General features: G+C 48.5%; 1 long non-coding RNA gene across 3 annotated transcripts in view; it reads left to right on the forward strand.

Moving 5' to 3' along the window:
• LOC143842715 (uncharacterized) overlaps window positions 1–25,951 on the forward strand; it is a 57,448-nt gene that overhangs the window by 10,314 nt on the left and 21,183 nt on the right. Inside the window, exon 1 of one of the 3 annotated variants that reach the window (XR_013233320.1) lies at window positions 23,522–23,630. The exons of the other annotated variants lie outside the window; for them this stretch is intronic. This is a non-coding gene — a long non-coding RNA (uncharacterized LOC143842715). Of the gene's footprint in view, window positions 1–23,521; window positions 23,631–25,951 lie in introns of those variants that run through there. 3 annotated transcript variants of the gene reach the window in all.

A 25,951-nucleotide genomic window follows, 5' to 3' on the forward strand; every position in this document is an offset into this window, starting at 1 on the left:
AGATGCAGAACTTTACACTTATCTTTATTAAATTGCATCTTGTTCTCATTTGCCCATTTTTCCATTTTGTTCAGATCTTGTTGAACTCTGTCTCTATCTTCCGGAGTATTTGCCAGTCCTCCCAATTTGGTGTCATCTGCAAACTTGATGAGTAGTCCCTCCACCCCCTCATCTAGATCATTAATAAATATGTTAAAAAGTACCGGGCCGAGCACCGAGCCCTGAGGTACCCCGCTACTCACCTCTCTCCAGTCTGATGAAACACCATTGACAACAACTCTTTGAGTGCGGTTCTCTAACCAATTCCCTATCCACCTAACTATCTGAAAATCCAGATTGCAGTCCTTCAACTTATCCATCAGAACATCATGGGGAACCTTGTCAAAAGCTTTACTAAAATCCAAGTAAATGACATCAACCGAATTTCCCCGATCCAGCAAACCTGTTACTTGGTCAAAAAAGGAAACCAGGTTGGTCTGGCAGGACCTGTTGGAGACAAATCCATGCTGACTTCCTTGGATCACCAAATTGTCCTCCAGATGTTTGCAGATCGCTCCCTTTAATATCTGCTCCATTATCTTCCCCACAACAGAGGTCAGACTCACTGGTCTGTAGTTTCCCGGGTCATCCTTCCTCCCTTTTTTGAAGATCGGAATAACGTTTACTCTCTTCCAGTCCTCCGGGACATCTCCAGTCGTTAAAGATGTTCCGAAGATGATGGACAAGGGCTGTGCAAGTTCTCTGGAAAGTTCTTTGAGTACTCTCGGGTGCATTTCATCCGGACCAGGGGATTTGAACTCATCCAGTGCAGCTAAATGCCTCTCGACAACCTCTCTATCCATGTTAACCTGCCACCCAGACACTGTCCTTTGGCTATGGCCATCTCTAGATGTGCCTAAACACTTTGACCTGTGGGAAAAAACAGATGTAAAATAGGCACTAAGCCTTTCTGCTTTCTCTGCATCTTCCATTAGAGTTTGTCCATCCGCACCCAACAGTGGGCCTATTGTCTCCTTCACTTTATGTTTGCTCCTCACATAGCTGAAAAATCTTTTCTTGTTACAATGGGCTTCCCTGGCCAATCTTAGATCACCTTCAGCTTTGGCCTTTCTTATGATTGATCTACAGTGCCTAGTAACCTGTAGGTACTCTTCTTTAGAGCTCTGTCCTTCCCTCCATTTCCTGAACATTTTCCTTTTCTTTCTTAGTTCCTCTTGAAGTTCTCTGTTCATCCAAATAGGCTTCTTAGAGCTCCTGCAGTGTTTTCGTCTTTCTGGGATAGTCATTGATTGAGCATGCAATAGCTCCTGTTTGAGTAGCGCCCACCCTTCACATGCTCCCTTCCCTTCCAGCATTTTCGTCCATGGTATGACACTCATCATGTCTCTGAGTTTATTAAAGTTTGCCCTACGAAAATCCAACATCCGCGTCTGGCTACAAGCTTCCTTGGCTCCCCATCTCAAAAGGAATTCTATGAGGACATGGTCACTTCCCCCTAGGGTCCCCACCTCCTTCACCTCATCCACCAACTCTTGCCTGTTGGTCAGTATTAAGTCCAGTATGGCTGAACCTCTTGTGGGTTCATCTACCATTTGATAAATGAAATTGTCAGCCATGCAGGTCAGAAAGTTACATGACTGAGGACGCTTCGCAGAGTTTGTTTCCCAGCACACATCTGGGAAATTGAAGTCACCCATGATGACAAGGTCCTGCCGCTTGGATATTGTCTCAAGCTGCTCACAAAGTGCAGCATCCACATCCTCTCGTTGGTCAGGCGTTCGGTAGCAGACACCAACCACCACACTGTTTGTTTTCCCCTCGCTTATTTTCACCAAGATGCTTTCCACTGTAGATATGCTCTCCTTCACTAGAATTTCCTGACAGGTAAGCCCTTTCCTCACATACAGTGCCACTCCTACACCTCCACGCTACAATGAAGCGCCTTTACCTGATTGTTTGCAGGAGTGTGGCAGATTGTGTGCGACGTCGTGCATAACTGCAAATTAGTAGCGTTTACAATTTGCCACACTCCTGCTACATTTAACCTGTGCGGAATGGGCCCTAGATTTGAGTCCACTGGCACCTTAGAAACCAAGAAGATTGCTAATGTAGAAGCTTTTTAGAGTCAAAACTCCCTTTGTCATATTTTACTTGATGGGAAATGTTTTGATGCAGGGAAATGTCAAAAAGATGCACCCTACCTGTACCCTGAAATATTCATTTTTCCTCCTCAGAGTTCTGCTGCAAGAGTAGAGCAAACTCCGTAAATTCTATGGGTTGTTACTTCTTTCTCAATAGCTCACACTCTGCATAAACATTGAGTTAAAAGTTGGCAACCGAAGGAGTTAATATTTTGCCCCCAGAACTGCAGGCTTGGGTCTTTAAGGCTATTACTGTCAACCGGAGACCATTCTATATTTTGTCAAGCTGAAATCAATATAGCAGGGAAGTTCATAGAAGAATGGGATTTTAGCTAATTCAATTGACCTGATTCTGAAGTTTTATCTGATTGTGGCAGCGGGCAGGCCAGCAAACTTCTGGAAATCTCTTATCCTTTCAAAGCTGCAGAAACCACTCCTCCACTTTTTAAGCCATAACACAACTCTCAGCCCTGAGACAAAGTGAGCTGAGGGGAATTTCTCTTGGGAGCAAGCCTGACAGGTCGTATAAATATAGGAAAATAACAAGCATATTTACCAAGCAGTGGAAAGAAAGTCTGCGTGTGTTTAATTGAAGGCGATTCTCAACATTTTTGCAAATTCAATATTTAAAAGGGAAAAGAAAGACCAGTCACTCATTCTCCTCTGCAAGGGACCATCAAAGAAGTAAGAAGGCTTCATTCTAAATTGTTAATGTATTATATCACAAAGGTGGACCTTTGGGAAGGAGTGAGGAAGACTCGTTTGGACATATGGACTCAGTAAGCTTGGCCATAAATATTCATTCCCCTGTACGCAAGACGCTGGAAAGCACCAGAGTTTAAAGTACTTCTGAGGCAAACCACATCAGTGTTGTTCTGAAGAAACTAGTGCATCGGTGGGGGAGGGGCACCCACTGCATCTGGGGCACCCCCAGAACTTCTAAGTAGCATCCCGTAGATGCTAATGAGCATGTCTTTCAATAACCTGCTACGCAAATGAGAAAGAAGAGATCTGCGTTTCGACACACCACTGAAAAATTCAACAGCTCATGCTGAGATTGCTCAAGGAAATGACAAGAATACAGAAGGGTCTGTGGAAGAGAGCACACGGGCACCCTGCCCACAGATGGAGGAGGGTAAGAGAGGAGTTCATGGGTTTTATAGTTAGGTATGTGCAATGTGTACCATGAGCATGTTGCAGGGAGCAACTTAGCATGCCTTCTACCTTTGGGGGAAGGGTGGAGGAGGGAACTGGAATGAAGGGTCTTTATTAGGGCTGGGTGCTTAGGTGCCCGAAGCGGCTGCTCACGCCTGACACCGCCAGTTTGGTGTAGTGGTTAGGAGTCCGGACTTCTAATCTGGCAATCTGGTTCGATTCTGCACTCCCCCACATGCAACCAGCTGGGTGACCTTGGGCTCGCCACGGCACTGATAAAACTGTTCTGACTGGGCAGTGATATCAGCGCTCTCTCAGCCTCACCCACCCCACAGGGTGTCTGTTGTGGGGAGAGGAAAGGGAAGGCGACTGTAAGCCGCTTTGAGCCTCCTTCGGGTAGGGAAAAGCGGCATATAAGAACCAACTCTTCTTCTTGTTCTTCTTCTTCTTCTTCTTGTTCTTCTTCTTCTTCTTCTATGCAGGACACTCACATCCCAATCGCTCATCTACTGTAACCTGCCACCCCCTTAAGCCTTCACAGAATCAGCCTCTCCGTCAGATGGCTATATAGCCTCTGTTTAAACATTTCCAAAGATGGAGAACCCACCACCTCCCGAGGAAGCCTGTTCCACTGAGAAACCGCTCTAACTGTCAGGAACTTCTTCCGGATGTTTAGATGGAATTTCTTTTGAATTAATTTCATCCCATTTGTTCTGGTCTGTCCCTCTGGGGCAAGAGAGAACAATTCTGCTCCATCTGCCATATGGCACCCTTTTAAATACTTGAAGATGGCTATCAGATCCCCTCTCAGTCGTCTCCTCTCCAGGCTGAACAGACCAAGCTCCCCCAACTTTCCTCATACATCTTGGTCTCCAAACCCCTCACCATCTTCATAGCCCTCCTCTGGACATGTTCCAGTTTGTCAACATCAACTGGGGTACCCAAAACTGAACACAGGACTCCAAGTGAGGCCGAACCAGAGCAGAGTAAAGCATTGGTGCAGAAATGGTCTCTCTCTTTGTCTTAAGTTGGGTGATCAGTTTGGCTGCGACCCATCTAGTCAGCAGCAGCCTGGATTCCTCCATTAACCTGCTTGCAATGAGCCTTTTCCACTCGGCTGAAGGAAACATGTTTTCGTCTGTGCTTCCTGCAGACGCTTTCTTTGTGATCTGACAATTTTCAAAGCACCTTTAAAAAAAAAGCAAGCAGCTGGCTTTAATTGGATCCACACGGAAAGTCTCGGGTCAGGGTGTTTTTTCCGCCGAGCTTGTGTACACAGGCAACCTTTCAGCCTGCCAGTCCAGAGGTTTCCTGTTCTCGGTTGCCAGGTGCAGCTGTTTTGTGTGCAGCTGTTTACCTGGTAACCTTCCTGACTGTGTGGAGGTGCTGACAGTGCGCTGGAGGCTCAGTACATGGAAACCAACATTGATCCTCCTTGTCTGGGCCTCTTTGCCCTGGAACACGCCTTCCAGGCTGGGGTGCACACTTGTAAGCAGGGCTGCCAGCTTCTGGGGGGGGGAGGGCTGGATATCCCCAAGGGTTGGCCAACTCAAGATGATGGCTGGAAATCTCCTGAAATTACAACTGGTACCCACATGACCAAGAACAATTTTCCTAGAGGAAATGGCTGCTTTGGAAGAGGCATTGCTTTCCACTGAAGCCCCTCTTCTCCCCAAACCCTGACCTGCTGTCCAGGCTTTGCCCTCCAAATCTCCAGGCTTTTCCCAACTCAGAACTGACAACCCTTAGATCTCCTGGAATCACAGCTGATCTCGGGGCTTCAGAGGCCAGCTGCAGGAGAAATGGCTGCTTTGGATTCGGGGGGGGGGAGGAGGAGCTCCATGGCATTAAATCCCACTGAGGGTCCTCCACCCCCCAAATCCCCAGGGATTTCCCGGTACAGGATGGGCAACCGTACATGCAAATGGCTGCTAGGCGTGAGACAGTGGGCTTGTAATTTCCTGCATATCCCTGACTCATCCCTTGGGACGATTCCCCTCCAGGGATCCGCATATGATAGCAGCAGAGCTGTGCCTCTTGGGATGTGCATAGTGCGCATGATTCAAAAGGATATGAAGAATTTCCTTCAGGAGCATCATAGGAGATGTGCATTTAGCATAGATTAGGAACCTCCTGAACTTTATTCACCTTCTGGCCTAGCTGATCCAGAGTTGGGGGGGGGGGGTTGTCACCGATCTATGGATAACACACAGCTCTTTCTACAATCCCCCTCCCCCAACATTGCCAGATTTTGGAACCAGTGGCAGTTTGGCTGAAGCCGAGTTGCCTGAAACTCAGTCCTTCCAAGATGGAGGTCCTGTGGCTGGGTAGTAAAGGGTCAGATCAGGCAGGGCAGCCCCCATGCCTGGACAGGGTGCAATTAGAGATCTCGCCCTCAGCCAGGAATCTGGAGATGATCTTTGACACCTCCATATCTATGGAGGCACAGGTCACCAGAGTAGCCTAATTGCCGTTTTTCCTCCTGCGTTAAGCGGCGTTACTAGTGCCCTATCTGGCCCTGGAACATCTGGCCACAGTGATTCATGAGATGGTCACCTTCAGGTTGGACTTCTGTAACTCACTCTACATGGGCCTGCCTCTGAGCTTGATTCGGAAGCTACAGCTGGTACAAAGTGCAGCTGTTAGGGTTCTTACAGGAACATCTTGGAGGGCCCATATCCAGCCAGTGCTGAGGCAGCTGCATTGGTTGCCAATTATGTTCCAGATGAAGTTCAGTGCTTTGGTATTGACCTTCAAGGCCATATGTGGTCTAGGGATAACTAATTCTTCTATGCCCCTGCAGTAGACTGGTGGTCCCCAGCCTTAGTGAGGTTCACCTAGCCTCGACCAGAGCCATGGCCTTTTCATCCCTGGCCCCTACCTGGTGAGCTGAGAACCCTTTTGGAGTTGACACAGTTTTGCAGGGCCTGCAAGACAGAGCTCTTCCACCAGGCGCTTGGTTGGGGCTAGGGGTTAAGAAGATCTCTGGGTTCCCTGCCTCTCTTCCTCCCCTCCTTTGGAGCTCTATTTACAAAAGAAATTCTTTAGTATTAAATTGACAGAAAAATAGAACTTGTGGGACCATTAGGTGAAGTGCTTAGTCTAACTGAACAGCTCAGAAGGGCTGGGAAAGATATCTGAGAACAGGATCGTGTATTAATCTTAAAAGCTTATCAAGGGCTTATGAAAATACTGTGTCTTAGATTAAAGCAAAAGGCAAACTGTCTCTAACTGATGTATTAAACCAACTTGGAACATAATTTGAGAACTGCAATAATAAAACTGAAGAAGTGGCTTTCAATATAAGCAACAAAAGCAAGGCTACTCGTGTGGAAAACAGACACTTTAAAAAAGGAATGTATTGCTTCTAAAAAGGGGCGCCTTCTCAAAACAGACAAAAAAAAAGAATAATTTTATAAAAGTGCTTTATATTGACCAAAAGTAAGACTTGGTATTTAGACAGTGCGTATACAAAACACATGTGTTCACACAGAGGCTACTTTGACATCCTAACTGAAGATAGGAAAAAGACTCTAAGTGTGGCGAATGGAAGATCTGTGGTTAGAGAAGGGCTAGGCTCAGAATCTGTAAAATGGAAGCTTCCAGACAGTCAAATTAGAGAGGATTACGGATTGATTACATGTGCCACAATTTACAACCAACCTGATTTCAATAACAGTCGTGGTTAAATGCCAGGAACCAAGTGGTTGAGACCCAGCAGATCCACACCTCACTCGCAGGATTCAGGCTGAACCTTTAAGGCAGGGGTACTCAAACTGCGGCCCTCCAGATGGCCATGGACTACAATTCCCATTCGCTGGCAGGGGCTCCTGGGAATTGTAGTCCATGGACATCTGGAGGACCGCAGTTTAGAATAATAGAATCATAGAATCATAGAATCATAGAGTTGGAAGGGGCCATACAGGCCATCTAGTCCAACCCCCTGCTCAACGCAGGATTAGCCCTAAGCATCCTAAAGCATCCAAGAAAAGTGTGTATCCAACCTTTGCTTGAAGACTGCCAGTGAGGGGGAGCTCACCACCTCCTTAGGCAGCCTATTCCACTGCTGAACTACTCTGACTGTGAAAAACTTTTTCCTGATATCTAGCCTATATAGTTGTACTTGAAGTTTAAACCCATTACTGCGTGTCCTCTCCTCTGCAGCCAGCAGAAACAGCATCCTGCCCTCCTCCAAGTGACAACCTTTCAAATACTTCAAATACTTATCATGTCCCCTCTCAACCTCCTTTTCTCCAGGCTGAACATTCCCAAGTCCCTCAACCTATCTTCATAGGGCTTGGTCCCTTGGCCCCAGATCATCTTCGTCGCTCTCCTCTGTACCCTTTCAATTTTATCTACGTCCTTCTTGAAGTGAAGCCTCCAGAACTGCACACAGTACTCCAGGTGTGGTCTGACCAGTGCCGTATACAATGGGACTATGACATCTTGTGATTTTGATGTGATGCCTCTGTTGATACAGCCCAAAATGGCATTTGCCTTTTTTACCGCTGCATCACACTGCCTACTCATGTTTAGTTTACAATCCACAAGTACCCCAAGGTCTCGTTCACACACAGTGTTACCTAGAAGCGTATCCCCCATCCAGTAGGCATGCTTTTCATTTTTCTGACCCAGATGCAGAACTTTACACTTATCTTTATTAAATTGCATCTTGTTCTCATTTGCCCATTTTTCCATTGTGTTCAGATCTCATTGAACTCTGTCTCTATCTTCCGGAGTATTTGCCAGTCCTCCCAATTTGGTGTCATCTGCAAACTTGATGAGTAGTCCCTCCACCCCCTCATCTAGATCATTAATAAATATGTTAAAAAGTACCGGGCCGAGCACCGAACCCTGAGGTACCCCGCTACTCACCTCTCTCCAGTCTGATGAAACACCATTGACAACAACTCTTTGAGTGCGGTTCTCTAACTAATTCCCTATCCACCTAACGATCTGAAAATCCAGATTGCAGTCCTTCAACTTATCCATCAGAACATCATGGGGAACCTTGTCAAAAGCTTTACTAAAATCCAAGTAAATGACATCAACCAAATTTCCCCGATCCAGCAAACCTGTTACTTAGTCAAAAAAGGAAACTAGGTTGGTCTGGCAGGACCTGTTGGAGACAAATCCATGCTGACTTCCTTGGATCACCAAATTGTCCTCCAGATGTTTGCAGATCGCTCCCTTCAATATCTGCTCCATTATCTTCCCCACAACAGAGGCCAGACTCACTGGTCTGTAGTTTCCTGGATCATCCTTCCTCCCTTTTTTGAAGATCGGAATAACGTTTGCTCTCTTCCAGTCCTCCGGGACATCTCCAGTCCTTAAAGAGGTTCCGAAGATGATGGACAAGGGCTGTGCAAGTTTGACTACCCCTGCTTTAAGGAGAAGTCTTTATTTGGGGAATCAGGACAAAGATCAGCACTTCGCAATCAGCTCACAGACAGGATTCTTGATAGAGACATTAAGGAAGGAGGTTACAAAGCTTATATATTTTGGAGGAGGAAAGGGGGGCACAGGGATTGCTTTTGGCGGGAACACCGATTCACTCAGAAAGGGCAATACAGTTTCTTCTAATCTACAAGGTGCCAAAGCCCATTGGGCCATCTGATATTTAGTCTGAGCTTCCAGCAAAGCCATCCTTGCGAGAGGCAATAAAGGAGGGTTTAGATGGGTATGCTTTGTGGAAGTGTTTTACCAACATCGGAACATGCACGTCCTCTGCGTCTATCCATTCGTTGTCGGGGTTAGGGAATCCTTTCCAAGCTACCAGATAGTGCAAGCGCTTCCTCTGAATCCAGGAATCAAGCACACCAAAGAGCTCATAGTGTGTTTCTTCCCCTACCATGACAGGGGGTGGGGGAGGAGTCGTGGGATGCCACTTATCTGGCGGAGAAGTTGGTTTCAGAAGGCCAATGTGAAACACGGGGTGTACCTTCTGATACAAGGGAGGTAATTCCACTTTGACTGCCACCTCATTTACCACTTCCACTACCTTAAACAGACCCACAAATTTATAGCTCAACTTCTTACTTGGGCATCTGATTTTGAGGTGTTTAGTGGAGACCCCTGTGGAGTAAGCCGGTGCTGCTGGACATTTCTTATCTGCCCACACCTTGAAATAGGCCTTGGCTTTGTGGAGGTTCTCCAAAACCTCCTCCCAGGTTTCCTGCACCCTCGCGGCCCAATCCGTGTTTCATGTGTTTCACAAGAACAAGTCATGTCAGACCAACCTTATCTCTTTTTTCGAGAAAGTGACTACCTTGTTGGATCAGGGGAATGCTGTGAAGATAGTTTATCTGGATTTCAGTAAAGCTTTTGATTCACAAGTTGGTAAAATGCGGTATGGATCCTAATTCTGTCAGGTGGATCAATAACTGGTTGAGAGATCATACCTGTCAGGATCAGTACCTGTTCTCTGCCATGAATTGTCCATGAACAGGGGTTACCCCATCTTGTCTGTATTCCACTATTCTTTTTCCTGGCTTTCTATGTAACTGAAGCCTCTTCTCTGTTTCCATGTTATCATGCTTTGTAATGCCCGCTCTGAATTGTTTGTGCTTTGATCCCTGCTCGCTAGCTCTGCTTTTTGTAACAACAACAACATTGTATCTTGTCATAGGCACTGGCCAGTCCAAGGACGTGCGAATTGTAGCACCTCTGGCAGGATGCCTGGGCTGACACCTGGGTATGAGAGCACCCCTCCCCTTGGGAACATTCAAGTTTGGGGCGGGAGAATTGTATTGAAAAGGACTTGCAATTCTATTGTGGGGTAGATTTGACTTCTTGAGTTATAGTGACTAGAGTACTTCCATTAAAGCTTTCTTAATATAGAAGTTTTGTTGTGAGTTCTTTTAGCGCTTGACAGTATCCAGAGGGTACTTGTTAATGGTTCAGCATCTTCTTGGAAAAGAGTGACAATTGGAGAACCACAAGGATCTGTCCTGGGGCCTGTGTTGTTCAACATATTTATAAATTATTTGGGTGAGGGATTAGAAGGGATACTTATTAAATTCGCAGATGATACTAAACTGGGAGGGGTAGCAAACACAACTGAAGACAGCAACAGAATACAGGATAATCTTGATAGGCTCGAGAAGTGGGCTAAACTGAATAAAATGAAGCTCAATAGGGACAAATGTAAAGTTCTGCATTTAGGTAGGAAAAACCAAATACACCAATATAAGATGGGGGAGACCTGTCTTGGCAGTAGCATGTGCGAAAAGGATCTAGGAGTCTTCGTAGACCATACATTGAACATGAGTCAACAGTGTGACTCAGTGGCTAAAAAGGCAAATGGGATTTTGGGCTGTATCAAATGGGCTATATCATGTCCAGATCACAGGAGGTGATGGTACCGCTTTACTATGCTCTGGTTCGGCCTCACTTGGAGTACTGTGTTCAGTTTTGGGCACCCCAATTGAAGAGGGATGTTGACAAACTGGAACGTTTGTTCACTAACAAAGATGGTGAGGGGTTTGGAGACCAAGATGTGTGAAGAAAGGTTGGGGGAGCTTGGCCTGTTTAGCCTAGAGAGGAGGCGACTGAGAGGGGATCTGATAACCATCTTCAAGTATTCTAAAGTGTGCCATATGGAGGATGGAGCAGAGTTGTTCTCTCTTGCCCCACAGGGACAGACCAGAACGAATGGGATGAAATTAATTCAAAAGAAATTCCATCTAAACATCCGGAAGAAGTTCCTGACAGAGCAGTTTCTCAGTGGAACAGGCTTCCTCGGGAGGTGGTGGGTTCTCCATCTTTGGAAATTTTTGAACAGAGGCTAGATCTGAGAGGCTGATTCTGTGAAGGCAAAGGGGTGGCAGGTGACAGTGGATGAGCGATAGGGTTGAGAGTGTCCTGCATAGTGGAGGGGGTTGGACTAGATGACCCATGAGGTCCCTTCCAACTCTATTATTCTATGATTCTGTGATTCTAACTCATTGAAAGTTTGGGTGCAACTCTCATTCCAAGTCAGCTGTGCCCCTGGGTGCTTGTCTCGGACCCCCTTCCTTGTGGTTTTTAACATCAGTCAGAGGAAGGGCTACTTGTGAGTAGCTGGGTAAGAAATCCCGGTAGAAGTTGGCCAAGCCTAAGAACGACTGTAGTTGGCGGCTGGTGCTCAGGATTTCCAAAGCCAGCAGGTCCTTCACCTTAGCGGGGTCCATTTGGATCCCCCACTCCGACATCTGGTAGCCTAGATAGTCTACATTTGGACATTTTGGCATATAATTTGTGATCACAGAGGCATTTCAGAAACTCGCGGACCAGCACCGCATGTTCCTCTTTGTTCTGGCTGTATATCAACATGTCATCAAGGTAACCCTCCCCAACCCCCCCCCCCCGATACAATAAGTCATGCAATACTTCATTAATTACATTCATGAATGAAACAAGTGAGTCACTTAAGCTAAACGACATGACGACGTATTCAAATTGTCCCAGGGGGATGTTAAATGCTGTCTTTCGCTCATCTCCTTCTGCAATTCAGACACGGTAGTAGACTTCCCTCAAGTCTAGTTTGGTGAAGATATTCCCTCTCCCCCAGTTGACCCAACAGATCCTTGATCAAAGGGAAGGGATATGCATGCCCCCTGGAAAGAGCATTGATTGCCTGGTAATCAGTGCAGAGTCAGAGGGTTCCATCTTTCTTCTTGGCAAAAAGCATCGGAGCGGCCATTGGGGAGGTGGCTGGGCGAATAAACCACCTCTGTAGATTTTTATCTATGAACTGGCGGAGTTTTTCCAACTCTGTGGGACTTGGCTTTGGGTAGTGCTGCTCCCGGCACTAACTCTATGGCGCAGTCAGTGGGGTGGGGAGCCCTTCCCCCTTTGGCACAGTCCTATCTGTGCTGGGAGCGATCGCACTGCAGGGGGGGAGGGAGGCGCGGGTGCTGGCACTGGCAGGCACAAACGTGCAGGCGCAGAGCTGCCGCGCCTGCATATTTGCGCCCACCAGCGTGCCTGCGCCTCCCCCCCCTTGCGCCACGGTGCTCACTGCACCGGGGCCGGGAGCGATCAGCCGCTTCGGGGGGGGGGGAGGTGCGGGCGCCGGTGAGTGCAAACGCGCTAGTGTGGAGTTGCCACGCCTGCGTGTTTGTGCCCACCAGCGTGCCCACGCCTCCCTCCCCCCTGGTCCCTGGGCCTCCCTCTCCCCCCTCGGTCCCCAGCCTGAAAAAGGTTGGGGACCACTGATCAGGATAGAGCAAAGTTGTTCTCCCTTACCCCAGAGGGACCGACCACATCCAATGGGATAAAATTAATTCAAAATGTATTCAAAAGAAATTCCGTCTAAACATCAGGAAGAAGTTCCTGAGAGTCAGAGCGGTTTTTCCGTGGAACAGGCTTCCTTGGGAGGTGGGACGTTCTTTGGAAATTTTTAAACAGAGGCTAGATAGCTATTTGACAGAGAGGCTGATTCTGTGACGATTCAAGGGGATGGGAGGTTACATTGTCAGCAATAGGGTGTCTTCCATGGTGCAGGAGGTTGGACTAGATGACCCAGGATGTTCCTTCAAATTCTAGGATTCTAGGATGCAGAAGGGTTTTCTAAGAAGAATCCCAGAAGGCTTTACAGTAGAAGATGAACCTCAAAGGCTATGCAGGCTAGATCTTGAGAAGGGAAATTGGATTATGCACAATCTAGTGTGCATGATTCAAAAGGACATGAAGCATATCTTACAGGGGGCATCAGAGGAGTTATGTATTTAGCATAGTTAGATTAGTAACTTCCTGATGTTTTTCAAATAGTTTCCTATGGCCTCACTGGCTCACTTTTAGCCTTCATGCTCTTTTGAGCACACATCCTTCTTTCCCACTTGTCTCCACTGCAAATTTTAAAAAGTGCTGTGGAACCAATTGGGGCATATTGTGGCCCTGCCAGCACACCATACATGGGGAGGAGCCAGGCCTGAGGAGCTGGGCACATATGCTTGTGCTGGCCTAGGCCCCATTTATCCCCAGGGTAGCTAAGGGAACACAGAAAATATCTATGTCCCCTTAATTCGGGGCAATGGCACCCTGAAGCACTCCAGGCCTCAGAGGTGGCTGGCCCGTCATTGTCATGGGGAAGTGGGGATTAGCCCTGCTTCCATATGAGTACCCTTCCAGCCTCTTCTGCCCACATGGAAACGGCCCTTGTATCATGTTTCTGTGAGCCCCTTCTGTTACATTCAACCAAAAGGGAAACTGCAACCAGGAAATCAGAAGGAGAATGAGACTGGGAAGGGCAGCCATGATGGAGGGAGACAAGATGCTTTAGTTGAGGAGGAGTTGCTGGCATCCAAGGTCAAGATAATAATTCATGCCATATGACAGGGGTGGCCAAACTGTGGCTCTCCAGATGTCCATAGACTACAATTCCCAAGAGCCCCAGCTGGCAGGGGCTCCCGAGAATTGTAGTCCACGGACATCTGGAGAGCCACAGTTTGCCCACCCCCTGCCTTAGGATGAATGGGTGTGGAAGCTGAACAATGAAGAGAAAAGTAGACTGCTTTAATATGTGTTGTGGAAGGAGAGTTTTCAGGTAGAGTGGACTACCAAAAGACAAAAAGCCCCAGCTGGCAGGGGTTTAGGAAAGACAAGCTTGAACTCTCCCTAGAAGCTAAAATGACCAAACTGAAGCTATCATACTTATGAGAAGACACAAGTCAGTGGAAAAGACAATGACTCTAGGAAAAGTTGGCAGCAGCAGGAAAAGAGGGAGACCCAACAGGTGAGGGATGGGCTCAACCAAGAAAGTCAAGTCTGACAATTTGCAAGACCTGAGCAAGGCTGCGTATGACAGGGGTTTTGGAGGTCATTCCGTCATAGGGTTGCCACAGGTCAGAAGTGACTTGAAACCGCCAAGAGACGATATTGGTGAGAGTTGTAGGGTATAAATCAAAGCATAAATGGATGGATGGACGGACGGACGGACGAATGAACGAATGAAACCAAGACGCAAATGTTTCCTTTTTCATGGAACTGGGTTCTGTCCCATGCCAGGAATGACACTAACACAGGGGTGCACTGACCAGGGCTTGGCACACAAGGCCAGTTTGCTGCTCAGTCAACTGCAGTGACCTCCTCAAATGCTGGCAGTGCCACTGTGACCAGCACTGTGGGAGAAAGTGACGGACATGGCTTAATGCTCATCGTGCAATTGCCAGCCAGCTCCACGGGAAGGCCTCCAGTGACTGGAAGTGCCACTGGGATTATGCCACCTCCCAGAGCATCTGGTCCAGTCCAGTACTCATCTCTCCATCCTCCCTCAATGGAAAACCAACATCTTCTATGGTTGCCAACTCAGGGAAATTCCAGGAGATTTAGGGGAGGAGCTCTGGGAGGGCAGGGTCTGGGAAGGGACCTTCTTTCTCAGAATAATGCCTTGGACTCCACCCTCCAAAGCAGCTGTTTTCTCCAGTCTGGAGATCACTTGCAATTCTAGGAGATCTTCAGGCAACCTGAAAGCAGACTTGGGGTGAGTGCTTCGGCATGGTTTGGCCACCTCGGCGATCACTGAAGCCTGAGGCGGCCAGCGCCGTGGCACTGAGAGGAAGGGCAGATTGGCGCCGGTGCTTCGGTGATTGCCAAACTGTGCCGAAGTGCAGACCCCTAAAATATATAATGGTTAGTGCTGAGTTACACTTGGAGGGAACTAAGTTCGAATCCCAGCTCTGCTGTGGAAGAAAGATCTCTGGGTGAACTTGGGCCAGTCCACACTCTCGGCCTAACCCACCTCACAGGGTTGTTGGGCGGTTAAAATGGAGGGCAGGAGAAGGATGTAAGTCATCTTGCCACTGGGAAGAAAGATGGGTGCAAATGAAATGAAACAAACCAATAAATAAGATCTTCATGGATAGATGCTGTGTGGAAGGTTGGGCACTTGGACCCAAATGTTTGTCTATCCACTGCTCATGGGAATTGTAGTGCATGGACATTTGGAGAGCCAGTTTAGCCACCCCTGCCCTATAGGGTTGCCATAAGTTGGCTTCCACGGCCACTGTCTAGCTTAAATTTCAATCAGTGAGATTTAAATGCCTCAGTACATTGTGATTGCATCTTGAGTTTCTGACAGTCTGTTTCAGTCCCCAAAAGCTTAGGCCTTAATAGCTAGTGTTGAAAGTGGCCTAGGACTGGGTCTCCTTTTAGGCTTCGTAATTCCTCTTGACCGCCACTTTCCCTCCCAGGAGCAGCTTCTGAATGGCTTTCCGGGCAGCTCCCGGGCCCAGACCTGCTTAGCGTGAGCGACACGGCCCTGCCACGTGGGCCGTCAGAGTATGCTTTCGGCTGGGAAAGAGTCCGCGGCTGCTCTTGTCTCCTCAGCAGTGACTGAACTCATTCGATTCTGGAGTCGGCCGAGGCCCCCAAGGCCCCCAAGACTCCTTCCCACTGCTGTCAGCCAGAGCGCCTCCAAAGGCCCGCGAGGAGCCCCAAGCAAGGGAGGGCTGGCTAAGAGCAGCTTCCCCGCGGACTGTGACTCACAAAAGTTCCATTATGGGGGGGGGATGTTTTCTACCCTGGCGAGGGGAGCTCAGCTGCACCTGCTGCGGCAGCTTTTGTTTCTTGCCGCAGTAAGTGGGCTTTGGGGCGTGGGGGAAGGATCCTGGTTGAATGTGCTCCTCCCGCCTGCAGCTTTCCCGGGGAAAGTGCTGTGAAAGAGAAACTCTGTGGTGCAGGTCTGTTTTTCTCACTCATAGGTCTTCCCCCACCCCCTTCCAGTTCACAGTCCCAGTGGTTTGAAGACAACTCTGCACAAATGCCTCGCTACCATGGAACACTTTCAAAAAGCTTATATGTATTTATATTTCTTTACTTCATTCATGGCTCTCTGGCATTGTACTGCACTCTGGTCCCTGTCCTTCCCAGGCCGCTTCCCCGAATTTCCAGGAATTTCCCAGCCAGGCTCTGGAAACCGCCCCCCATGCCTGTGGCCAGGGGGAATGGGCAATTGTAATTTTTGCTGCCCATTTTAATGGGGTTTTACTGGACATTTGAAAAACGCCACGAGCCAGTTCTGGGAGTGTTGGGCAATAAATTTAATAATCTTTAAACCGCCCGTGGCGCCACGGGCGCCACGGACTATATAATTCGCTAAGGGGTCTGAAGGTGGGATTAGTCCGTGATGAGGAAGGGTCCGGATTGGACCCTTCCTCATGACAGACAATCGGAGGGACCAATCGGCAGGCGCGAAGCGCCTGCCGATTGGTCCCTCCGATTCCCAGCTCCAGTTCCCCCTGACCTGACGCTTTGCGCCTCTCGCCGCGTAAGGCCGCCGACCCAGGGAGCCCCCGGCAGTCGCGCGAAGCGCGGCTGCCGGGGGTTCCCTGCCTGGCGGGCTGACGAGGCGAGAGGCGCAAAGCGCCTCTCGCTGCGTCAGGCCGCCGCCTGGGGGAGCCCCCGGCAGTCGCGCGAAGCGCGGCTGCCGGGGGTTCCCTGCCTGGCGAGCTGACGCGGCGAGAGGCGCAAAGCGCCTCTCGCCGCGTCAGCCCGCCCACGCCGAAAGAAGATGGGACAAGCCTGCCGGACCTCCACCGCCGCCGCTGCCTGCCGCCGCGCCTCCGCCTGCCGTTCCGCCGCCGCCACCCGGCTCTCCCCGCCCCGCCGCCGCCGCCGCCGCCAACTGGCCGGGCCCGCTGGCCAGCAGGGGAAGGAGCAGCGGCGTCGGCGGACAAGCGCCGGCCGAAGGGGACGCGCAGGCGGCCGGCAGGAGCAGCAGGAGGAGGCGGCGCCGGAGGAGGACCGAAGCCCCGGCTCGCCGCCGCCGCCGAAGGACCCGCAGACCATGCCGAAGACCACGGTAAGGTCCTAGCGCCCGCTGCATTCCCCTGCAGCGGGCTTGATTACTAGTAATAATAATAATGTCCAACTGTAAATGGCCTCAGAACCCTGACAGAGCTGGCCGGAGGCTGCAGAGTGCTCCCCCTCCCCCCTTCAGGCCTGCTGCAAAGGAGCCTCTGACAGGCCCTGACTGAGGGGAGGGAGGCCTTTCCAAGAGCAACGCAGGGGAGCCTGAGGGCCTTCCTTTTGAGGGGGGGGGACTTTCCCCTTCTGCCAAACATTTGCCTGACAGGGAGGCTACAGAAAAGCCCCTTCTCACTTAAAATACTGCTCTGGCCGGGGGTTAGACACAGCCAAGCCATGTGTCTTTCTTCTTTGCAACTCTCTGCAGATTTGAGGCCACTGCACAGCGTTATTCTGCAGAGGAAGCTGGCTCTTTTGTCTCCTGTTTCATCTGCACAACAACCCTGTGCAGTAGGCCTCAAGTCTTTCAATTCAACAACAACAACCTGTGTGGGAGGCCTTAAATGTTTCTTCTCAACCACAACCCTCTCCAAAGTAGCCCTTTCTGCCTGGGGAGCTGATCTTTATACTCTGCAGGTGAGCTGTAATTCCAGGAGCTCTCCAGGCCCCACCAGGAGGTTGGCTACCCCTGGGTTCGAAATATTCCTGGAGGTTTGGAGGTGGGACTTCAAAATCGTACAATGCCTCAGAGTCCAGCCTTCAAAGGAGCCATTTTTGCCTGCAGTTGGGAGGGAGTGGTGCAGGTGTGTCCTTCCTGGGCTATGGGCTATGGCCAGCCCTTACCAGCAACTGTATTCTGGGGCGCAGACAGGCAGACCAGCATCAGTCCTGTGAGTCTGGAAAGTGCAGGAAGATCTAAATAAATACAGCCTGAAACTGTAAATAGTGAGAAGGAGAGGAAGGGAAGATGATTGGAAAAATGCTTTGACACATCTTAGGCCTGCTGGGTCACTGTGGCCCATTCCCAGTTCTCTCAGACCTCTCACAGCCCCACATACCTCACAGGTTGACTATTGTGGGGAGACAAATGGAAAAGGTGTTTGTAAACTGCTTTGAGACTCCTTTGGGTAGTAAACAACAGGGTACAAAAATCGGTTCTTCTTCTTTTAAGGAGCATCCGTGAAGGAAGCATGTGGGCACATAACATTTTATCAACAGTGAAAACATGGGAGACAGAAGGAACTGGGTGGACACCTGTGTACTGTGACTACCCCATGTGTATTAGGACAGAGAGGCATTTTGGTTTCTGTGGCCTAATTCACACAAGAAGGGAAATGACGCAGAACTGGGAGGAATTGGTTGCCATGTAATCTTCCCCTAAGAAGAGTCTCCAGTCTGATTTTCCCTTCACATATCTGAAGACAGAAAAGCTCATCTGTAACCACTATGCCACAATTCCCAAAGGTCAGTCCTGCCCCACACTCAACAAACATTCCACACCACAGGTTCTTGACACCCATATCTCCACACCCATGCCCTCATTTGCCACCACGCCACCATAACCTCCCACACAACACACACATTCAACCCCATGTCCTTACAGACTGGACAACTCCTCCCCTTCCTCTTCCCACTGCCAAGCTCTAGCGCCCGTTGTATTCTTGGATACAACGGGCTTTTCCCCTAGTAATATTAATAGTAGCAGTATAATAATAATAATAATAATAATAATAATAATAATAATAATAATAATAATAATAATAATAATACCACCCTATGGTAATAGGATGAAGTTGACGTTTTCACTCAGACCTGATTTCATCCCACAGTGAACATGACATCCGCTCCTCGCTGTTCTCCTGCTGGCCCCGGAAGTGAGCATGGGTGGGGCAGGCATCCGGACTGAGATAGTGCCGATATTTACCTCTCCTCACATTTGGCCCCGCTGGTTCCCCTTCTGCTGCTTCTTTTTGTTCATGATTGTGTTAGACACCTGGAAATTCAAGCCCACAACTGCCTGCCTGCATTCAACAGTGCAAGCTCCTGTGCATGCAGAAGGAGCAGCAGAATCCAAAGCAGCTCCCAACCACTGATTCACCCTCCCCCCCCCTGCCCTGAATCTAGCCAGCCAGACTCTCCCTGACTCCATCTCAGCCACTCGGCAGCCTCCTTCTCTGCAGCTTGCCCAGCTGGAGCGGGTGGAGTGGCCCATTGCCTCCGTCAAAGCTGGTGGGACATGCTTGGGTCTCTTTTTGGCACAGGAGGCATGCGCACTAGCTCTCTGCACATGCACTCTCTAGTAGGCTGCCTTCCACCCAATTCAGGTGGAATACTGGGACAATCCCAGCCAATCAGATGTCATGCAGTCAACATCACAAAGCACTGTAGCCTATCATGTTGTAATACCACTCCCTGTGAGTAAAGGCAATTGAGCAGGAGAGCAATGTTTTAAATTTAAACTTGTTTTGTAAAGAGTATTGAAAAATATATGGAAAAGAAGCAGGCCTTTTTCAGTGTTGCCAAATGTGTCCATGAAAAGTTGTTTGTATTTTGACTCAGCTGTGATTTAGACATTTGTTTCCTTGGTGGAAAAAGAGGAGAATGTCCAACCTTTTTGATGTAAGGCTGCCTTCAGCCAGAAATTTTCTTTCCCAACCAGCATAAGTTTCAAGGAACCTATAGTGGTGCTGGAAAGGGCCATCAAGTTCCAGCTGATTTATGGCAATGCCATAGGATTTTCCACAGTGAGAGACAAACCCCTGACTTCCTTGTTGGTCTCTCATCCAAGTACCAACTAGAGCTTCAGAGAGCGAATGGGATTGGCCTACCATTGGCTATCCAGACCACAGCAAAAAGCTGCTTCAAATTAATTAAGGCTACAAACATTACTTTGCTATTTGGGGAAGTTTTAATTCATCCATCCACCCATCCACCTACCTATCTACCTACCTATTTGTGACTATAATAAAATGCCTAATGGCCTTTTTTCGAGCCTCTTGTGGCGCAGAGTGGTAAGGCTGAAAGCTTTGCCCATAAGGCTGGGAGTTCAATCCCAGCAGCCGGCTCAAGGTTGACTCAGCCTTCCATCCTTCCGAGGTCGGTAAAATGAGTACCCAGCTTGCTGGGGGGTAAACGGTCATGACTGGGGAAGGCACTGGCAAACAACCCTGTATTGAGTCTGCCATGAAAACGCTAGAGGGCGTCACCCCAAGGGTCAGACATGACTCGGTGCTTGCACAGGGGATACCTTTACCTTTACCTTTACCTTTAATGGCCTTTTGGGCCTCACAATTTAAGGGCCAATGAATGCTCCTGCCTGTGTCGTCCTACTGCCTGAGTGGCTGCCCATCCAATCAGGCTGCCTCTCCTGCCCTAATCGTCATGTCCATCAATTTCACTCCCTTTGCTCAGACTTCTGACTGAGCTGGCGGGTGCCTGGGGAATGAGATGCCAGCGTTGCATGGAGGCCCTTCAAGTTGGGCTTCTCTAATCTATTCTCCTCTCTCAGGGCTCTCCCGCCTCAGTTCTGCAAGCTCAAACCAGGTCTGAGGGGCCATTAGGGGTCCAATGCTGTTCTTAAAAATATCCCCTGCTTTTCCCAATGAAATATGGACTTTTCATAATCCCCACCCTCTATACTTCTGGACCTTCGGATCCCCTTGAACTTGCTGAAGTCTAATTTTTTCATGTCTCCTACACAGAAGGTCTGCCCAGCAACAAGCTGCCCAAAGAAGTGGGCTCTACAGAATAAAAATGGTCCATCCTCAACATGCCCCTAAGAAGCTTGAACGGGCCACCTTGGTGTACAGGTTAGGAGCGTGGACGTCTAATTCCGCACTCCCCCACATGCAGCCAGTTGGGTGACCTTGGGCTCGCCACGGCACTCATAAAACTATTCTCACGGAGCAGTGATATCAGGGCTCTCTCAGCCTCACCCACCTCACAGGGTGTCTGTTGTGGGGAGAGGAAAAGAAAGGCGGCTGTAAGCTGCTTTGAGACTCCTTTGGGTAGAGAAAAGTGGCATATAAGAACCGACTCTTCTTCTTCAGGAATATCAGGGCTCTCTCAGCCTCACCCACCTCATAGGGGAGAGGAAAGGGAAGGCAAATGTAAGCCGCTTTGAGACTCCTTCGGGTAAAGAAACGCGGCATATAAGAACCAACTCTTCATCTTCTTCTTTAATATCAGGGCTCTCTCAGACTCACCTTCCTCACAGGGTGTCTGTTGTGGGGAGAGGAAAGGGAAGGCGAATGTAAGCTGCTTTGAGACTCCTTCAGGTAGAGAAAAGTGGCATATAAGAACCAACTCTTCATCTTCTTCTTTAATATCAGGGCTCTCTCAGCCTCACCTTCCTCACAGGATGTCTGTTGTGGGGAGAGGAAAGGGAAGGTGACTGTAAGCTGCTTTGAACTCCTGCGGGTAGTAAAAAAGAACATATAAGAACCAAGTCGTCCTCCTCGTCTCCTTCTCCTTCTCCAACCCTGAAAGGTGGTCTCAGTGAGGCTTCCTGCCAGTACATGGTGACCAGAGCCAATGAGAATGTGGGGAAAGGAGTTTCAGCCAATTGGAGGGAGAGCCCTCTAAGACCCATCCTCCATTGCTCTGGGAATTCTGAGGAGAAATTGCTCCGGTTGGGGGAGACTTGAATATTCCTTGCCAAAGATTTTAATGTTGGACCTATTTTGGCAGGATGAAACATTTGAGGGAGGGAGAAGAGCAACTCTAGCATTGGTTTCTTAAAGCCATTGTGAGGTAACAGTTGAATTGGGGACAAGGTAGGTTAGGCCTAGAAATGGGTTGAGCCTTTGACTTCCTCAAGAATGAGGACCATTTTTCCTGTCTGCCTGAAATATGGAAGGATGTCGCTCTTGCATACAGTCCCTGAGTACTGCTGAAGCCACTGTCAGGGCCACGTCAACACAATAATGATTCTGGGTGTCAGATATTACAGTGGTGGTGGAAAGTGCTATCACAATGTAGACAACTCATGGTGATCCTGTAGAGTTTTCAAGGCAAGGGATGTCCAGAGGTAGTTGACCATTGTGTGCCTCTACATAGATACCCTGGACTTCCTTGGTGGTCTCCCGTTCAAGTACTTATCAGGGCTCACCCTACTCAGGTTTTGAGACTTGATGGGACTGGGAGAGCCAGGGCAGATGAATAGATGAGTTTTACCATTGCCTGTCTCTGTGCAGTGACCCTGGATTTCCTTGGAAGTTTCCCATCCAAATACTAGCCAGGGCTCACCGTACTTAGCTTCTGAGACATGATGAAATTGGGTGATCTTGGCCCACCCTGGTCAGGGCAACATTACAACACTAGAGAACTAAACGTTTCATCTATCAACCCTGGACCCAAATAAAATCCTAGGTGCAAAGCTTGACTTTCTGTACAGCAGGGGTGGACAAACTGTGGCTCTCCAGCTTCCCGCTGTAGTTTGGCCATTCCTGCTGTGCAGCTTTGAAAAACCACAGTTGTTGGGGAAAAGCAGATATGTCTCTCAAGGAGAATGCCCAAGATTGGCTTTAAGCTGCTAATGAACACCTGAAGTCGGCTGAATTGCCGACAAAAGATGTGGGAGGGACAAGGCGGAGGGTAGTGAGGCTGAGCTGTTTGAAACATCTGGCCATTAATCTTCACATTGGGGACTTTGGAAGCCTTTGCTAGGCCTGGATCCAGCTGGCCCGGGGACCGCTGCTTCTACATTAGCAGGTAAATCGACCAGATGGCCTCCAGTTTTACTACTGTTTCTGATGTGGATGATGAGTTCTGATCCCTGATGAGCAATACGCCTTCCAAAGACTGAACATTTGTATTCACCTTTTGACCACACCAAAACAATGTAATTATTGTAGGAGCCTCAGTTGTGATGGGAGCGGAGGACAAAAAGAAGCGTATTTCTACCCATCGCAATGGCAGCTGAAGCAAGAGAGAGGGAGCATAAGAGCAGGAAGCTAGGCCTTGCTTTAGTCCACTGCAGGCCTGCTCAGTTTTAAACATTAACTAAAAGCAGTGTTTTCATTCTGAAGTTGGGCTTTTAGTCTTTCCCTCCTTATTAAAGGGCCAGAGTCCTACAGAAAATGAATATAAGGATGGATCTGTCAAACAGAAAAATAGTGTCTACTCCAGAGCCAGCTTGGGATAGTGATTAAGAGCGGCACCTAATCTGGTGAGCCAGGTTTGATTTCCCACTCCTCTTCCATATGCAGCCAGCTGGGTGACCTTGGGCTAGTCAGAGTCCTGATAGAGCTGTTCTCACAGAGCAGTCTCTCTCAGAGCTCCCTCAGCCCCACCTACCTTTTCTCGGAAGAGGAAGGGAAGGGAATTGTAAGTATTTTTGAGACTCCTTCAGGCAGTGAAAAGCGGGGTATAAACCAACTCTTCTTCTCCAACTCTGCCTCAAGCAGTTTTATCACCATGAGGGATGTATTGAATGTCTTATATGGGGGGCGGGGTTGCATAGGGCACCATGTTATGAGAAAATATCTGGCTCAAGATTTTGTCAGCCTCATGCTGAGCAACTTGATCACGTTACTTCCCAAGCCTTTATTTATTAATTAAATTCTGCAAATAGTTTTTTCAGTTACAAAATGGAAGCACTTAAAGGTAAGTGGATTTGTGTTTTTAAAAAATCTATATATCTAATTCTGAACCTGGTCCCGGAATGCAGACTGAACAATTGAAGTACAGAAAGAAGAGATGTTTCTAGGAATCTGGAGTAACCCCCCAGGTTTGAAAAAAACGATCCAAATTTTAAAATATTTTACAATGTTGAGATCATGTGAAATTACCTCCTGAGAGCTTGGTGGCCATTTTGGGTTGCTCAGGCAACCAGAGTGAGCCTAAGGTGAACCAAAGCAGCTCCGGAAATTTCTTTTTGAAATCTGAATTGGCCTAGGGAAGAAGAGAAAATGGAGGGTAAGACGGAGGGGGGGGGACTGGATGGGAGATGAAAATGGAAGAAGATGCTGGTATTGTAGAAAAGAGAGAAAATACGGAGACCATGGGGAGGATGGCCATTCGCATGTGCATAACTGGTTCTTCCTCTCCACCTGGGTTTTTGCCAGTTTTGAAAAGGAACATCTATGCTGACATCTAATCTTAGATGGAAGATTTACAAGTTCTGTTGATAATGGGGTAGAAAACTTCTCACATCAAACAGAAGAAGAAAAGAAACTGGGAAAACTTGGAGCCTGTATATTGAGCCCCACTTGTAGTTTTCCCATCTGCCCTCTAGAGTTTCAGCTGAATCCTAGAGCAACGTGATGTCACAGCCAGGTTTGCCCCAGAAATGCTGCCATGTCATCGATGTGGCATATCCCTGCTCCCTAGTCTCCATATAGTTTATCTTAGTACATTTTTTGCAAAACATATTGGAAGAGGCCAGTTTGGCTTTCAGTTGTAAGAATGAATGAAACCACAAGGGGGAAAAAAATTAAAGACCCTTTTATATTCTCTTTGGTTTGCTGATATAAAAGGATGGGAAATATCTGGCTCTCAAGGTAAGCAAAGATATGTATAGGGAAATATGTTATTGTTAGGTTGTTAGGTGCGAAGTCGTGTCCGACCCATTGCGACCCCATGGACAATGATCCTCCAGGCCTTCCTGTCCTCTACCATTCCCCAGAGTCCATTTAAGTTTGCACCGACTGCTTCAGTGACTCCATCCAGCCACCTCATTCTCTGTCGTCCCCTTCTTCTTTTGCCCTGGATCGCTCCCAGCATTAGGCTCTTCTCCAGGGAGTCCTTCCTTCTCATGAGGTGGCCAAAGTATTTGAGTTTCATCTTCAGGATCTGGCCTTCTAAGGAGCAGTCAGGGCTGATCTCCTCTAGGACAGTGGTCCCCAACCCCCTGTCCGGGGACCGGTAGCGGTCCGTGGATCAGTTGGTACCAGGCCGCCGCTCCTCCTCATCCTCCTCCCCAACTGCTGCCTCAGGGGCTTCCCTGCCACTCTGCTGCCGGCTCACCTTTGGTGCTCTCCAGTGGCCACCATTGTTGGGGCACCCCCTTGGCATGGCACTGCGCAGCTGCTGCAGGCAGTGGGAAGTCAGGGGCGCAGGCGGGAAAGCAAGTGGAGCTGGGGCTCAGGTGGCAGCGGTGATGTCCCTCAGCAAAAGACTACCCCCCCCCCCGGGCCTCAGTAAAATTGTCAAGCATTGACTGGTCCCCAGTGATAAAAAGGTTGGGGACCACTGCTCTAGGACCGACCGGTTAGTTCACCTTGCAGTCCAAGGGACTCGCAAGAGTCTTCTCCAGCACCAGAGTTCAAAAGCCTCAATTCTTTGACACTCGGCCTTCCTTATGGTCCAACTTTCACAGCCATACATTGCAACTGGGAATACCATAGCCTTGACTAGATGCAGTTTTGTTGTCAGGGTGATGTCTCTGCTTTTTAGGATGTCTAGATTTGCCATAGCTTTCCTTCCCAAATAAAATTTGTCACTATCTCCTTTTGTTCCCCATCTATTTGCCAGGAATTGATGTTTTCTTGATGTTGAGTTTCAAGCCAACTTTTGCACTCTCCTCCTTCACCCTCATCAAAAGGCTCTTTAGTTCCTCTTCGCTTTCTACCATTAGAGTGGTATCATCTGCATATCTGAGGTTGTTGATATTTCTCCCTGCAATCTTGATCCCAATGTGTGACTATTGTAACCCCTCCTTTCTCATGATGTGCTCCGCATACAACTTAAATAGGCAAGGCGACAGTATACAGCCTTGCCGAACTCCTTTCTCAATTTTGAAGCAATCAGTGATTCCATGCCCGGTTCTCACTGTTGCTTCTTGACCTGCATATCAGTTTCTCAAGAGACAGATAAGATGCTCTGGTATTCCCATCTCTTTAAGTACTTGACGCAATTTGTTATGCTCCACACAATCAAAGGCTTTAGTATAGTCAATGAAGCAGAAGTAAATGTTCATCAGGAAC

Source organism: Paroedura picta, chromosome 8, assembly GCF_049243985.1.
Source record: "Paroedura picta isolate Pp20150507F chromosome 8, Ppicta_v3.0, whole genome shotgun sequence".
NCBI lineage: Eukaryota > Metazoa > Chordata > Lepidosauria > Squamata > Gekkonidae > Paroedura > Paroedura picta.